Below are 17032 nucleotides of genomic sequence, written 5' to 3' on the forward strand. Positions count from 1 at the left end.
TCAGGTACTGCTAAAAAATAGGAAAGCCTTGTTTGATCAAAATTTCAGTAGCAGAAGACCCCATTTTTTATAAGCTAATACCTTATCTTGCTGCTACAACTTTTAGCTATGTGTGTTGTGTTTTTTTTTTTTTTAAACTGAATATTTATTTTTACTATTGTTGGATGAGTTACCATGGTACAAATTATGCACTTTTAGTCTATGTCATCCATACATCTCAAAGCAAACTACCTTTTCTAGAATTAGACCAACAGATTTATAAAAGCTAGAGGGGTGAATCCAATATCCAACATGACTCTGAGTGGTAATGGGAACAGAGTTGCAAAAGACCTAAGTCACATTTACCCAGACTGACTGCTTTAGCCAGACCTGAGGTTTACCCAGATTCCCCACACAATTATATCAAGTTCTTTGTACTCTCCAAACAAAATTAAAATGAATCATCCATCAGTCCATATACTCAAAGTGAATCTGTTTTGTGTTGAATGACCAAAATAAAGCCATGGCATGGGTGGAAGCAAAACAAACTCTTCATTCTCTAAATCCTTTATTCTATTATTTTTAGAAGAGAATATTTGTTCTCATTTTAATGAAGAGTTATACTCACTTTCAAAAGTGTTCTCTAGCCTTCACCTGTTTGCTAAGGCTGTAATTCTGCTATTAGATGCTTTTATCATCAGGATGGAGTATCCTGGCCAAAAGACAATGTAACCATTATCAATAGCTCATTATTAGAGACCGGCTAACAGCATCCTCCAGTGGTTTGTGCGTCATTGGTCATTTTCTGTACTGAGGTAGTGATTCTCCAGATTTCACCTCTCAAACAACAATACATCCATCAGCATAATCTAACAATTCCACACTCAGTGAAAATAGCCTTTAACACAATCCTTTCACCATCTACCACTCCAGCTGCACAATTTACATACAATTTATGAAGACTGAAGCTTTGCCATCAGAAATTTTCAGATAACTTGTATATACATCTTTTTTCTTCTTACTGTCTTGTGCATCTGGAAATCCATGAGTATTGCACTTCGATAAACTGAGAATAGACTTCAATCAGCCACCCAAGAAGTGTACAAATACCCATTTCTGCTCCAGAGAAGAACTCCACAATGTAAAGCAATCATTCCCAAGAGAATGCAGATGGAGGGACTGCAGTACTGTAAGGGCATCTTACAGTGCTTGAAATACATCCATACATAGATGCAATACAACTCTTGTATTTAAAGATACTGAGGTTTTACATCAAATATGTAAAATAAATGTGATTGTTTCCCGCAACTGCAAAAAATAACTGGGGAAAAAGTTAGCAGCCAGACTGGATTCATTTGATTCTTAAATATTTTTACATATCTGAACCACTCTGAAAACAATGTTTTTGTTTGCTAACTGACTCTGAAAAAGAGATAGGTCAGTTGCATCAAGTTTAAACCAGAGGATCAGAAATAACTGCTGAGCAGTCATGTACATATGCTAATGTTTTAGATGACGTAACAGAAAAGAAGGAAACATGACTTGAAGCATCTCTTGAGTTTTTTTCCATTCTGAGCTGAGGTCTTCACATGACATAGGACAAAAATCACTGCAGTCATTTTTACGTAACTGGGAGAAAACCAAATTGATGATCAGTCATATTAATTCAACCTTTCTGCAAATTATATGAAGTGTTATTCATTCCTCAGAATTTTTCATACCATTTTTTCAAAATATATCCAGTTCTTATACAACTGGCCAGGACAGAAAATCACAGTGAGAACCAGTAGTGTTCCAGGAACATTAGGTTCTTATTGTCCTGGCATTGTCTACATAAATTCATAAAATGCCAAAACCTTCTAAAACAGGTGGTTAAAAGTGGGGTGAATGAGAGGTTATTTGGACAGATTCATTGTTTTTTGGCAATAACTGCAGAGAACACCTCTAAGAGCAAGGCCTCAAATCTCTAAATTAGAGATGTGAAAGAGTGTTTCAGGTTCCTTTGCAGAAGACTTGCTGTAAAATAAAAGTTACAAAGATTGTCTGCACCTTGGTATACAGAGATTGTTTTTTAAAGGCTTCTAACTTGACTTCAGACATGTTAGCTGAATACACAAGTAGTCAGAATTTTAGAAAGGCCATATAACCTTTTACACAGTGTTCTTTAGCAACTTGATTTTTGACAGGGACTAAATTAACAGAAATTAGAAGACTCATGCAGAAGTGAGATGAGTTATTTCTTCTTTTAATCTGAAGGGGTCCTCTTGATTCAGTCTCACTACTGACTTCCTTCCAAGAACATGCCATCTATATAAATAGTTCTGCATCTCTATCCTACAATAAATTTATGCTTCTTTATAGTGAGACACATTGAGCATAAACCTGGCAGCTATAAAGCACACCTCCAGAAGTAAAAGAAGCACTGGTCAGTGAGACTGCCATTGGTATATATTCACCAAGTGCCCAGCTCTTGCCAAAGCTGGTCAAAAACCTGAAACAAATTAGTACTTCATTCCAAACAGGCTAAAGCCAGAGCCCCTGCATATCCTAATTTATATGATAGGATGCCAGATAAGCCTTCAGCTGCTGCTGCTTTTACTTTTAATTGCAACTTTCTGCCTTTGGAGCAAGGGATAGTACTGTCTGGGACACTTCACAGGCACAGACACTCAAGACAGTCAAGACAGAAGAGGTCAGCTCATTTGAGGCTGTCCTGCACTTCTTATTGGCATTCATTCACATCTGCTGGTGAGACATGTTAGGGTCACTCTTCATTGCTGGAGTGGCAAAAGATCCTTTCTGTAAATGTGCTGTTAAACTTTTCAAAGTTTCCTGGCACACCTGGCTCTAGGAAATCACCCACTCTGGTGTGGATTAAGAGCAGGAAGAATGGATAGGAAAAAATATTTGGAGTACCTCATCTTATTTCTCACTGTTCTGCACTGAAACCGGGAGCCTTCAGAGGCCCCATCCTCTGTAGAGGAGAATCATCGGGTGTCAACAACTTGCAGCCTGGTCAGAGGAGGGCACAGGCTAGCACATTAGCATAGCTAATTGGACCCTGACCTTTACATGCAACTTGAGCAGTTGACTACCTTCAAATTCCTCAGCTGCCTTGTCATTTGTCTTGCTTCAAACAGTTTATAAGTCAAAATAAAACTGAATGTTGAGCTTGCAAATAAGACAAGAGGACTTGAGTTACTGACAGGATAAAGCAAAGAAATATGTTCTGTGATGTTATGCATATAGAAACCTATATATAGTTATAAGCACATATATAAAGTATAGGTTTTATTAGAAAAAAAGACACCTGGAATCTGCATCAAGACTGCTGAAGTGATCCACGTTCATCCCCTCGTGAATCATTAATGTTGTTCACACAAAAGACAATCCAATGTTGTTTATGCTATTTACAGTCTGTAAGATCAGCACTTTCAATCTGTTAAAGGTTTTTCTCTGAAATTTGAGTAATTTAAATTGTATGTAGAAATATTTTGAATGCACAGATTAGTAGCTATATGAATTTTCTAACAGATGAAATGCCTTGCCAGCAAAGCTGTTACAGAATTTCTCAAATCTGCCTTCTTTGACAAACATATAAAGACTCTTACAAAAGTACCATCAAATTGGATAATGAACAGATTCAATCTTCAGAGACCAGCCAAACCAATTTGATTCAGCTAATGTTCCAGCAGTTTTTGGCTTCTCCCAGTTAGGAGGCAACACAGCCCTCTGATTATAGAAGATAACTCCCCCATTCTTTGTTTAAAGCCACAAAAATTACTCAATATGCTTTGGAAAATATCATGCTAGTATCCTAGACAGGTAAATATTCTGTGAGGATCTTCAAAGAAACTCAGTGGAAGCCAGCTGTGGGAACACAACAGGCTTTCCCCACCTGAGACAGCTCTACCAGCACATTTGCAGGTACTAATGAGGAGCTGCTGCTCAAAGAGGTCTTCAGCTGGCCATCAACCAGCAACACTGACATAAGTTGAAACTAAAAAATACAAAATGTTTGCAACAGAGCAAATTGCTCTTTCTACACCACCTGCAGTCCTCCAGCATGAAATAGATGGAATGGCTGCTATAATACCAGTCAGGTCACTGGACACCCAGAGGCTATTTGTAAATAACCTCGTGTCAGTATTTACATTTCACAAGCTGTATCTATTTAAAGTATTTATCATGGTGGTTAAGAACTCTGACCAAATACCCAATCAGAGTATTGAGCACATTCTGATTATCAGGATCATTTCCAAATTGAACCATACAGCCCTGGAGATGGATTCCCTATGCCATCAATGCACAATTTCAATTAAGTTAACTTCATCAAATTGCTTTGTCATTCAATATGTTGGCTTGGCTACAATAAGTCATACACCATCCTGACAGAGTAATTTTTCTTCCGAATAGAAGAGAATTACTCCTATTCAAGTAAAGACAGATTAAACAAGAAGCCAGCTGAAGCCTGCAGAAGAAATTCCTAATCTGCTTGTTTGCAGACTGTATCCTCTTACAACAAACAAAAAATAATCTGTAATTTAATGTTTCTTCTACCAATTGTCATGCAAAATGTTTTGCATCATCCATGTGCCTAACAGTGAAAGTAGGAACCCGGAGCTGTCCCTAGAGCTGAGATATAGAAAAGGAGGTACTTAAAGGGGGAGGAAGCAGGACAGTTGTAGGGCAGCCCACATGGACCCCATAACCAGAAAAGGCATCAAAGGCAGAGCCAGGCTACCTTAAGGAAAGAGACCTTTTCCAGCTAGGACTCCATCATGGAGAAGCTGTTTCTCAGCGCTTCATTCTGCCTCAGAGGTCCACCTGGCTAGCTGCTAAAACATGATCATATCAGATCTGTTTCACCCATCTGCACAGTTTCATACATAGCTCGCACGCTTTGAGCTTAGGGCTTGACAATAGCTATTGAATTGCAGGAGTGAAAGAGCAAAAACAAACAGGTGAGGGGGCTATTTGTTGATTGCTAGGAAAGAAAGGAAGTCACTCTTACCCTATCCACTGGAGACCTATTCTATTCTACACACCCTCCCCTTGGGTCAGATCCAGACCCCATCACAAACAGTAGAAATAGCCCCATTGAGAACTACAGTCTTCAAGCCAAGTATTATATGGCAGGGGGGAAAGAGGAGAAAGACAAAGAGGTCACATTAAAAAATAAACTTGTATGATAGTTGGAAGTAAGCCCTAAACAGTTTCATGACCACATGTTCTACTATCATCACAGTTGCTATTGAAAATAGTATGCATATATATATACACACACATTCCTAAATTTATCTTTAACCACTAAGTTATAGAGGGTACCTCTCAACAAATACACCCTCAAGAAAGGAAAATTAGTACTTTATGTTCAAGTCTATCAGATTACTAAGAGTGTCTTCCAGCCCTTGTTGCACAGCTGGTAACTGGCTTCAAATCTGTGAAATTCCATTGTCATGTCTAAAGCACATAGATACGTGTATGGAAACTTCTCATCTTTTCTTTTACAAAGGTTGCCATCCCAGTTCTGATGCACTGCAGCTCTTCGCAGCACTGCCAGACTCAAGCCAGCATCTACAAGCAACACAGCCAGCTCTCAGGACATTGAAAGCTTCAGAGCATTTTATTAACATTAGCTCTTATAAAATAAATTTTGTTTCTACATGCTAACCTTTACTTTTTATGGAAAATGAAAGTGCAAACACTACAGTGCCATAACACAAGGCTCTCTCCTATGTTGCTGGCTAGGAACATGCTTCCTCACATGTTCTGTAGTTAGGGCAGCTTTCCCTAGCCAAATCTATAGCTTATGGATGAGTCCAAGGAACAGTCAATAAGCTGAAACACTTAGAAAATGCCCAATTTTAACTTTAGAAAAACCAGAAAAACAGAAAACAGCATTTTTTTTTTTTATTAAATAAACTCTTATCCATTATAAATAGCAGTAGCTAAAACAATTGCTGTATGTGGCTAACCTCACAACAGCACAACAGGAGCAACAAATGTCAACCTCAAAGAAAATAAGAACAGCACTTTCTACATAGCCCAGACTTACCTTACTATCATAAGTTTACATAATAGATAGTAAGATTTATTTCTATTGCATTTATATATTACTAAAAAGATAACTGCATGAATTATACCACAAAACAACAAGAACAGCTCTAGACTCTCCAAATATACACATGCAAAATGCTTGAAAACCTTTACAAAGGTATTAATTCTGCAAAAACTTACTCTGTGCTGGATCCACAGAAGAACACCTCCATGGTTTTAGCCCCTCAGCAACCATTTTGAGTAGAAAAAAAAAGATGTTGGGGACTTCTCATCTGCTTTAATACTCTTATGGGAGAGCTATAGCAGCTGGTGCCGTCTGCATCCTCACCGCAGACACCTGCAAATGTCCTATCAGGTGTGGAATATGAGTGGTATTTAAGATTTTCCTCTTTTCCTGGCTTGCTTAGCATAGAGTAAGTTATGTCTTTTGGGGACTTTATGCATTATTGGTTGTAGGTAGTGTAAGGATATATCATCAACTTTCTTATTTGTATGTTTTAATAACTGTAGTCAGCTCATAGAAGCTTTAAGGTGTGATATATTTGTTGTAGTTGAGGCTTCCGATACTGTTCTTCTCAGTTGTTTTCTTCATGTTATGTGTTTCTAGAAAGTGTAGTTTTTATTGCATTCTGAATACTGCTTTGGTTGGGCTCTTCTGTCCAGCAGTTACAGCTATGGGGGGCTACAGTACTGGGATCCTGGGGGCAGTGGGAGGCACTGGGCTGCCTTCATTCTTCTGGCTGAGCACTCTTCAAGATTAGCATTGTAATTCAGTGTTGATTTACCTTTCTCTTACTTGTTAAAGTATAACAAAGGGCAAATGGGGGTAGATTACTCTCCTGTTTCTTTGTTGCTGGGTATTATACAAAGGGAAGATAAAGGTAGGTCTTACTTTATGAAAGTCTTTCAATTATATTTACTAAAATAACTCTACCTAGTAAACAGGAAAAAAAACCTACTTACTTCAGAAAAACAAATTCTACTAAAACTGAAGTTATACATTACAACATCTTCAAGTCTTGTTGTGCTTTTCTTGTAAGAGCTCCTTCATTTTTTGCTGTTCCTAATGCACTCTGCCTGCCCTTTGCTTCCTGGGATCCATCTCTGGCTCTGAGCCAGCTTTTACCATGTTTTATTAGGGTCAAGCTTTAATAAAATGATACAACGCAGTGCACAAATAGTTGTATTTTTGTTCTCCCTTTGATCTGGAGAAAATGAGCATAACAGTCTCCATAAAATGGGCTTTTTCAGTAGCAGAAGAGGTGAATTTGACTGTCAAAAACATCTACTTCAGAAGGCAGAAAAAGGAGCATCTAAAGGTGAAGAAAAACCTTGAACATAACATGCATTGAGAGAAACAGAAGGAAGATTATAATACTGTCAGCCTCTGATCCTTGGAAATACTTGGTCAGAGCCAAGAAAAATCATGAGACTGACTTAGGAAAAAACATAAGGCTTTTCAAAAGCCATTTGGGCTACTTTTGTTTGACTTCTGGTTTCTGAGCCTCTTGGTTCATATTTTAGATTTTCATTCAAAAACCACAGTGGCCAGAAAATGTCTGTGTCATGCTGATGGTTGTTTCCTCTTCACTTTGACTTTAATATAAATCAATAGATACTGGGAACTGGCTTTAAAAAACACAACATGGAGTGGTATACCTCTGATAAAACTATGAGAACTCGCAAGACTGTTCAACTCAGGAAGCATAATTTCAAGCTTTGCCTCATGGAGTGGTTGTTCCCATGTCTTGTGTGCTCAGTAGGTAGAAGCTTTGCAGTGACAGCCTGGACTGCTGCTCCTCTCTCTGAGATGGGGCTAAGTTTTGCAAATAATTCCAAATCTGAAGATGAAATGTTAAATAAATAAATAAATAAATAAAAATCTAACCACTTTTGGGACTCTTCTTCTCTAATCAAAAACATTGACATGTTTTGTTTCAATAATAAGGAAGCTTTCTACTAAATATTAATATTCTACTGTGATAGGAAAATTAAAGTGAAATGTTTACTGCCTTGAAGTTAAATATTTTACTATTACTGAGAAGAAGAGATTGAAACAATCCAGCAAAACATTTCAGTTTTGACAAAACTGTATTTTCTCATTGGACTTTTCTGTCAAAACATTATGACCAGCTCTAATAAACATATGCATAATGAGTATAAACATATGTTCACTCTAAAGATGCTGGTTTAAACATTATTGCAAAATTAAATCTTTGTTTATCCACAGCATAGACTGAGCATAGGCAACAGCTGTTCAGCTTTTCACTGCTGCATCCCCCAGTGTGCCTCGATGCTCTTGCAGGGAGACTCTGCTGCAGGGCTCCCTGAATAAGGGTGCTTGGGTTGCTCACTGGTGAACTGTGGGGGTTCAGGTCCATCCCCAGGCCACTGTCTTCAGCTATTCATTACACCTGATTTGCAACTGAATAAAATTTCTCATTGACAAAGCATGTGCGGTTTATCCACCTATTGCTCTATATTCTATGCTCTCAAACCAAGGATCACCCTTGTTGCGTGTAATGTCAGTAATTTCTCCTGCAGCTCTTTCAAATGCTCAGAAAATGGAAACCTTCAGAAAAATGATACCTCAGCAGTGCTCTCAAGACTATTGCTTTTCATCAAGAACTTTCCATCCCTAACGATGCAGTCAGAAGCAGCTCTAAAACAAATGTTTGTCTATATATATGCTGCATTTATTCAGGATAAATAAAGAATAAATCAGTCAGTTTGTTGTGAATAACTTCCATGGCTGATGGTCGCATACTGTTTTACTACAGCTATGGAAACATTTGTCAGGATCCTTCTCCCCTGTTAGAGGACACTAGCTCCTTTTCTATTTTTAGATTAGGTCCTGGGGTAGGGACAGATGGAAAGAAAACAAATGGACCAAAAATAGACAGGACACAAAGCAAATTGTCTACGGGTTGTATAAAAGGCAAGTGAATAGATCATTCCCTAGAAATCAAAAATTTTGCGGAAAAGAAAATGAGTCATCTTTGCAGGGGCGCCAGCCTCAGCAAGCACCTGCAGCTCGTGGCAGCTGGTCCTGCTCTGCATGTCAATGCTGGACCCCTGAGCACCGAATTACATCGCACGCTGCAAAATCACAATTTTTCACTACCTTTTAACCAAAAGCTGGGTGTTGATTTAGTGATAGCAAGGCAACTGAGGGAAAGATCACATGGACAAGAATGGTGTGGAAGGAAGTATTCGAACACAGCCACACTGGGTGTCTTGAGCAGGGTTTTGGCAGGAGCTCCTGCAAATATCCCTCCTTCTGCTCTCGGAGCAGATTACAGGAGCTGCCTATGACCAGCCCGCTGTGGCTGGCCCTGTGCTAATCAGCGCTGGGTATGTGGGACCCCTGTGCCTCAGGGTAATATTTACCCCTCCCAAAGACAGGCTTGCTGGTTCAGTGCCCATGTATGCAACCTGATCTTGAAAAAGAGCTTGGGACAAGCCTCAGAAAGCACTGAGAGATATCCCTGAGTGACCTGCAGTTGTAAAAATGGCTCTTGTGTTGTTAGAAGTAGGTTTGTAACTGGGCTCTGCAAGTCCAGTGTCCTTGCTGGGTTCTTTGTGCCTTCTAACAGAGCTGGAGTACCCTGGTGCTTAGAAATGTACATGATTGTGTGAATGGCACTAAATAGTCTTGTTGAGGTACTCTTCAAGTGAAGTGTTTGATTTTATTACTGACCCCCCTCCTATTGCTCCCTTCTCTGCTTCTCCTAAGTCCATTTATTAGATTTATTAACTTAATTATAAATGAATATTGTACTGTGGTTTGTGCATGTTTCATTCTTCAATAAACATGATAAGACACAGGCTCAATTTTCAATATTTTTATACTGTACTGATTTTTGAAACTTCTGCTTGAATTACCTATTTATATCAGCAGTATTCTCTTATTCAACATTTTAGAAACATTTTTAGCAATTAAATGCATTTTAAATAGCAGAAGCAGAAAAAAGTCTGCCTTAAGATATTCATGTAGAGAACTGTTTTCAGCATAAATTGGTGGAAAATGCCCAAACAATGTGGCTTGTAATTTTTAACTCTACCCACTCTCTGCCTACCTCTGTACATTGCAGAAATAGCTGTGAATTCCTCCATTTGTTGGCTGGCCCCTAATTCTGGATGAAGGTCATAAAGGCTAAAATTTAGATGCAAAGCTGAAGCTGAATGATTCTTGGATTCAGGCAATATTTATTTATTAATTTTCCTTCTTTCCCCCAAGGCTTTTAATTAAGAACACTAGAGAAGTAGGTGTTAGTGTAACTGAAATTCTACTTCAGTATTTTAATGAAGAGTGTGAGAACAGAGGACTGGGAGAGTTTCTTTAGCAATCTAAATCAAATTTCCTCCTATTTTAAACACTGGCATATACTCTGCTCTGCAAACTGATGAAGTTGTTTTAAAGAGCTACCTTTTTCTGTGTTTTGTTATCCCATGTGATGTCAGGTTTACCACTACAAACATCAAAGCCACCAACATCTCTGTTGTGTCAAAGCCTCTCATTTTCTGATCCATAGGTTTGGATCAGGAAAATTACAGTGCCATCTGTGCTTGTTTGTACATAGAGGGACCATCTCTGCACGGACATCTGGGTGGTTCTGCTCATGCCCCAGCACAAGCATATGCAATAAGGCAGAGATAAGGGGAGAGCAAACTGATTAAGGGTCCAAATTCTGGCACTCACAGTCTCCAAGATGTTCGTTTCTCTACTTGTTTCTTTGTCTGCTGACTAGATGTAATAATATTGATTTTCTTTTCCAAAAGTACTTGTGTTGATTTGGTTGCAGGACTGTTTTCACTTCCATATCCCATAATAGCATATACAGTTCTGAAACATTAATCTACTACTTGACAGTAATCTCTTCCTGTCATTTATAACATAACCTTAGCAAAACAGATGTATTCCTACCATAATATATAACATAGCCATACTCCAGACGGCTCAGAGTTGTTTTATCAAGAAAGGATTAAAACACTTGCAAATTTAAAATTTAATCCACTCTAAGGGAGGGAATGAATTAATCACAATTAAGCCTCAGCAGCTGTAATTCTTCATATAATGTATTATCTAATGGGGATTCTTGCTGAAGAATATCTGTGAGCCATGGGCATCCTATTCCTTCTGTAAGCTTGTGCTGCAAATCAATACATTTAATAAAGCAATCAAACAAAAATATTAAATGAACAATTCTTTTATTCAAAAATCAATACAAGGAAATTGATACCCTGCCTACGCACATTTTATGCCACATTTCTCTTTCTACAGAACAATAAAAGGCTGAGAGTAGAGTGTTTACAGAGCTGAGAAAGAACGTCTTTTATTAGGGACCAAAGTATGAAGACCCAATTGCAGAAAAGGCTGAGAGCACTATTTGCTTTTCTTTTTTTTTTTTTCCATTTTTTTTTTTTTTTTTTTTTTTTTTTTCTTTTAAGCCTAGCAAAACTGCAGGAACCAAGAGTTCTTATTTATCTGACAGCCAACCCCAAGCAAAGTCCAGATAATCTAAATCTCAGCTACTTGCAAGGAGTGTTGGACATAATCCAGAGCTACTAAGGTTTGCACCTGAACTTCAAAGAGATGAAGAGTTCTTTGGGGTTGACGTATTTATTTGGGACCACCAGCAACACCAGAATCCATTCCTTGCGTGATTTGCTGCAGCTTTAATTTATTCATTATCCCATTCATTGACACCTGTATGAGATAATTTCTATTATTTTTTCTCCTTGATAGCAGAGCATGCCCAGAGTTGGCCTGTGCAAGCCTTGTGTAAATGATCAACCCACTCACAAAACCTACTTCTCTCTTGCAAACCTGTTTTGTTGGTGGTCTGGAAAAGTGTCTAGCTGTCAATGGGCATCGAAACTGTTTCTTTTCATATTCTTTCTAATAAACTGTGTTTAACCACATAATATGAATCAAACAAGCAAACAAAAACCAAAAACACATCTGTTGGAAATCAGGAAGCACTAATGCTGCCCAATAGGTCCTATGAGCCTTTGCAAACAGATGTTAGGAAATGGGACAAACTAGATCACTTTCAGAAATGCATTCTAGCCCCATTCAATGAGACCTTGCCCTGTGCTGAAACTAATTTAATTTATCTTAGCAAGTCTTCTACTGTATATGGGCACAGTAGTGCATGGGGACAGACATGGGGGAAAAGACCTCATATAAGTTAAAATACAAAAAGATATAGTTGTACTATAAGATACAGGCCTCATTAAACCACAGCTATATAAAAATAATGGAATACCCTAGGACAGAGATGATTTAGTTCAAACTCACTATCATTATTATTGTTTGTTTTTGTCTGAAGTAATCTTTAGCCTCATTTCCCTATTTTCTTCCATAAATACACAAAATATTAGCTGGCTCTTTTATTCAGTTATAGCTAAATTTGGCTTTTTAATTTCAGATAAATCTTTCTGCTGCCCTAAATGGAAATACGTGCAAGGGGGATGTGCTTACCCATGACTAACAGATGTTGTGCCTGAAATATTCCTGTAAACAAGGTCTTAAATCCAAAGTTTTTGAGTATTACACTATATTTCTTAAAAAAAAAATAATAAATAAAAAATAAAAAAGCAGTTGTTACATTTTTATTGAGATAATTATTTTTGTCTTACAATGTGATAAATATGAAATAATCATGTGACTTCCCAGATTGCTAGAAGCCATTGTAGAAAAGAAGCTTGTGCCATGAGTATTTATACCAGATGCTAATATGAGCTTGGCTTTCCTTTGTTGGAACAAACAAAATCTCACCCAAGACAGTTCCATTTCATGCCTAGTGAAATCAGGGGCTAAACAGCCAGCATCATTGCTTGCACTGAGTGATGGCTCATGTTTAACTGGCACCTCCCAAATGATTATCCAAATTGGAGGAAGTCAGGCAAACGCACAGATGGTCTTCGGACAAAATTTAAATCCGTCTGGCTCTTGGTTGTCCTTTCTGTGAGCTAATGAGTGTATTAATCAGAGATCAGTTTCTTGGTTGCTCGTTTCCATTAGGTAACTGGGTGGTGCGTAGATCTGTCTTCCTCATTTACTGAACTACTGACATTTCCCTCCAGTGGCAGCCAGCCAACCCTTACTATGAAAAGTAAAGGAGCGTTTTGGTATTTTTGTGGTTGCAGATTCCTGACTGGAAACAGGCAGGTATTCATTAACCTTAATCAAGCAGGTTGTGAAATTGTGAAATGTGCTCAACATGCTCTGGGCTGCCTGATTTGCGCTTGTATCTCCCGTCATCTGCCACCTGTCTCACTCATCATGGGACCACGAGGAGCTGAGGTCGCAGTGCTCCATTTCAGCTTGGCAGCACTCTTAGAAGGGCCACCAAGGCTTCGGGTAACTCAACTCCTTAAGGACCAGTGGAGCACATGCCAGAGCACTGACTTCAAAAGGTGCCTGGGTTGTGTCCTGGAAACAGCAGAGAAAAACATATTTATCCAGTGACCTTTTGCCAGGGCTGCCTTGGGCTGTCTTATATGACAGCTGACAGGGGCGCAGCACTTGGGCTTAAGGATATTGTGTCTTCCTGAAGGGCAGACAGGAGATGGGCTTGGGTTTTCTGTGGCTGAAAGGGCTGTTGGGTGAGGAGCATGCAGGAGAGGACATGGAGACCTCAGTCCCAGAGTAAGCCAAAGTTGTCTGCTCTGTTTGTTCTGGCCACGTGTCTTCTCCTGGCTTAGCAGGGTCTGGAGGTGGCTGCTGCTGATGGGGAAAGTGAGGGTGGTCTGAAGATAATTAATGTGAATGACTCCTTCACCTCTCTGCCTGGCTTCTCCCAAACTTTGGCCCAAGCTCAGCAGTTCTGGCCATGACAACACAGACAGGTCTGGAATGCATGCTGGGCTGAGCAATCAAATAAAGAAATACTGAGAAGTGGCACTAAACACCTGAGAACAGAAACCTTCAGGTTCCTACACTACTGCCATGACTTTGGCTGGCTTTCTGACTCAGAAGATTTGTTCTTTGGCAGCTGGAATTACCTGTTAATTACTGGGACTGTACTGAAAGGCATTTGGTGATTTTGGAAAAAAATGTGTCCACATCCCACTGGACTGTAAAAACAAACAAACAAAAAAAGCCTTATTTTATTTTATTTTATTTTATTTTATTTTATTTTATTGTATTTTATTTTCTCTTTGATTAAAGTGAGGATTTCCACCCTTTCTCTGGATATGTGGTAGCTGTTGCAAGCAAGGCAGAACTGGTTAAAGGAAGATAAGTGGAGTGTGAGCTACCAGAAGTATTTTACATTAATTTTCAATTAGCAATTATAAATTGGAGCAGCATATTCACATAAAATGTTGGTGAAAGCAATGCAGAAATTAGGATAAAAAGTGAAACTATTTTATAGGCTTTAAAGCATGATGTGGAGGGAATAAAAAACTGATTGATTCCACTCCCATCTGCAGTAGTAGGATAAAGGAATTATATGTTACTGGGTAAACACCACCCATGGGTATCAAAGGAGGACTGCCTTTGGTTGGAGCCTCATACAAACTGTGAATTTCACCATCACCACACCATGTTCTGAGGTGTCACCTCCTGGCATTCATCCTCCATTCCTCCAGGGGAGCATCCCACAGCCGCTGTGTAGCACTATCTAGGCTAACCAAGAGGAAACGCTGATGAGATGGCCATACCTTGGGGATTTAAACACCTGCCTCAGAGCAGCACTCACGTCCTTCCCCCTGGTGTCATCTGCTGCTTTTTTTTTCCCCTTTCTCTCTCTCTTTTTTTCCCCTTTAAAAGCAGGGTGTGGTGACTTTGTTCTTTTTGAACACAGCAGTTGGCCATGCCCTGCCCCTGTCATGGGTTACCGGTCACCGTGCCCATTTCTGCATCCTTCCTGCTGCCTCATGGGGTTCATCTGTACCAGCAGCACCGGGGCAATGTCGTAGCACTGAGCTGTGTTTCATGATGATGTTGTTGCACTTCAGAAATCATAATATAGCAGTCCTTGAGCTAAGGGGACTGAGCAGGTGCAAACTGGTGACCTAGCCTTGTGATACGGATTCTCATGTAAGACAGGAACATTTCCAAGGATACAGCTTAACACCCATGGATTATATAACTCTGTCCTTTCATAGTTCAAGTCCTTAATACAGAGAAAGCACAGGCACTCTGTGAGAATGTACAAGAGCTGATTTTCCAGCACTGGGGCTACTCAAATGAGTTTGAAGACAGAACAACCTGTGAAGCAGCCCCCAGCTCCACAAGCACTGGTACAGCGTAAAAAGGAAAGAAGGAAAGGCGTTAGCCAGGCCCGCAGAGCTGAGGGCATGGGAGAGAAAAGGGACATTGCTGGGATGCCATTCTGCAGAGTCACATCTCAGAACAGAACATCTTTGCTCCGTGATCTTATGTAAAAAGGAAAACTTTGTTTGTTTGTTTGTTTTGTTTTTTCTTTTTTTTTTTCTCCTTCAGGAGGCCCCGTGTCCTTGTGCTGAGGGCAGCGCTGCCCTGTGCTGGGGTTCGCAGCCCTCGCAGAGCCAGTCCCTTACTGCCACCATGCGTCGAACCAGGTCCTGGCATACCTGGATCCTGCTTTAAAGTGCCTTTTGCCAGCTGGGTTTGCACGAACCCTTGTTGTCCTCGGAGCTGTTGGAAGAGGCATGCACAGGGGCAATGACCTCAGGGTGCTCTATTTCCTCTCTGGCCCTGGATCCAAGTTGCCTATTATTTATTTATTATTTTATTTTATTTTATTTTATTTTATTTTATTTTATTTTATTTTATCCTCCAGGGATAGGTTTAATTTTTGTATTGAAATGAAGTAAGGATTTATGCCTTTCTATATCACTCATTATAAAACAACTTGAGAAAATGCCATCATATTGTCATGAGAATTTCCAGACCAGTTCTCAAGTCAAGTTTTCATTCAAAGTTGTGAATGGAGCTCACTTTCAGCAAGTGTATAATAGGATTCATGCATGGGCACACACCAAAAAGCCATTATTTTGCATTTATAGTAATTTAAAGACATTATATGTCTTTTCTGTTTTAAAAGAAAGAATTTGTGATGGAAAATTTGACTCTATCCCAAAGCATCCTGTGAATTTTGTTTATCTCTTGTGGAGCTTGAACAACATGTAACACCCCTGAATATACTTGTTACATTTGGCACAGACCATTTCAGATGAAGGAGGCCCAAGCAGAGGGAAATGTCACCTGCAAAGGAAGGTTATGCTCTCTACCTGTGAGCAGAACAGGTTTCTGTTATATGATGCAATATTAGTTCATGCAGACTGTCAAGCATCTCAAATTGAAACTTGTGTAAATTATTATATGGCAGAGCAAGTCCTTGGAAAATGAGAATATTTCCTTTCTCATCAGTGAAGGCGACCTTCCAAGTGAAAGGAATAAGCTGACTTCCCAACACTGCGGTGATCTGAAGGATATTTGAACAAAAGCTGCATGCTGTAATATAACATGAAAAAAGGTCGGTAGGTAGGCATTAAATTAAATTACTTTTTTTCTTGTTTCCCTGCAGTTTATCAGCCAGTCAGCCATTTGGGAAGTACTCGCAGGAGCGGACCCGTTGAAGGACAACGAAAGCTGCCCCTGAGCTGGAAGCATGGAGCAAAGGCTCCTCTTCATCCACATGAGGGAGCTCCGCTAACATTAATAGAAACTGCTTAAAATGTCATTATTACAGTGAAAAGTGCATCTCAGTCAGAAGGAACACAAGGGGAAGCAACATAAATTCATATTTTGGTATTATGCCATCTTAAATTCTCAACAATCCAGTGGGTAGCCTTGGTGCCTGCATGATAAGGAATAGGACACAGCTACAGCTACAATCACCTAAAGATATACACAAAGTTTACATGATATATACTAAGCTTACAAGACAGTTTTTAGCACAAGTAATACAGATTAAGGGGAAGGGGGGGAAATCTTGGGGTAGATAAAACCTTGCACAAATCTTGAAGGTTGCTACTTTTATATCATACCTGGAAA

The sequence above is a fragment of the Aythya fuligula genome, chromosome 18 (genome assembly GCF_009819795.1).
Source record: "Aythya fuligula isolate bAytFul2 chromosome 18, bAytFul2.pri, whole genome shotgun sequence".
Classification (NCBI taxonomy): domain Eukaryota; kingdom Metazoa; phylum Chordata; class Aves; order Anseriformes; family Anatidae; genus Aythya; species Aythya fuligula.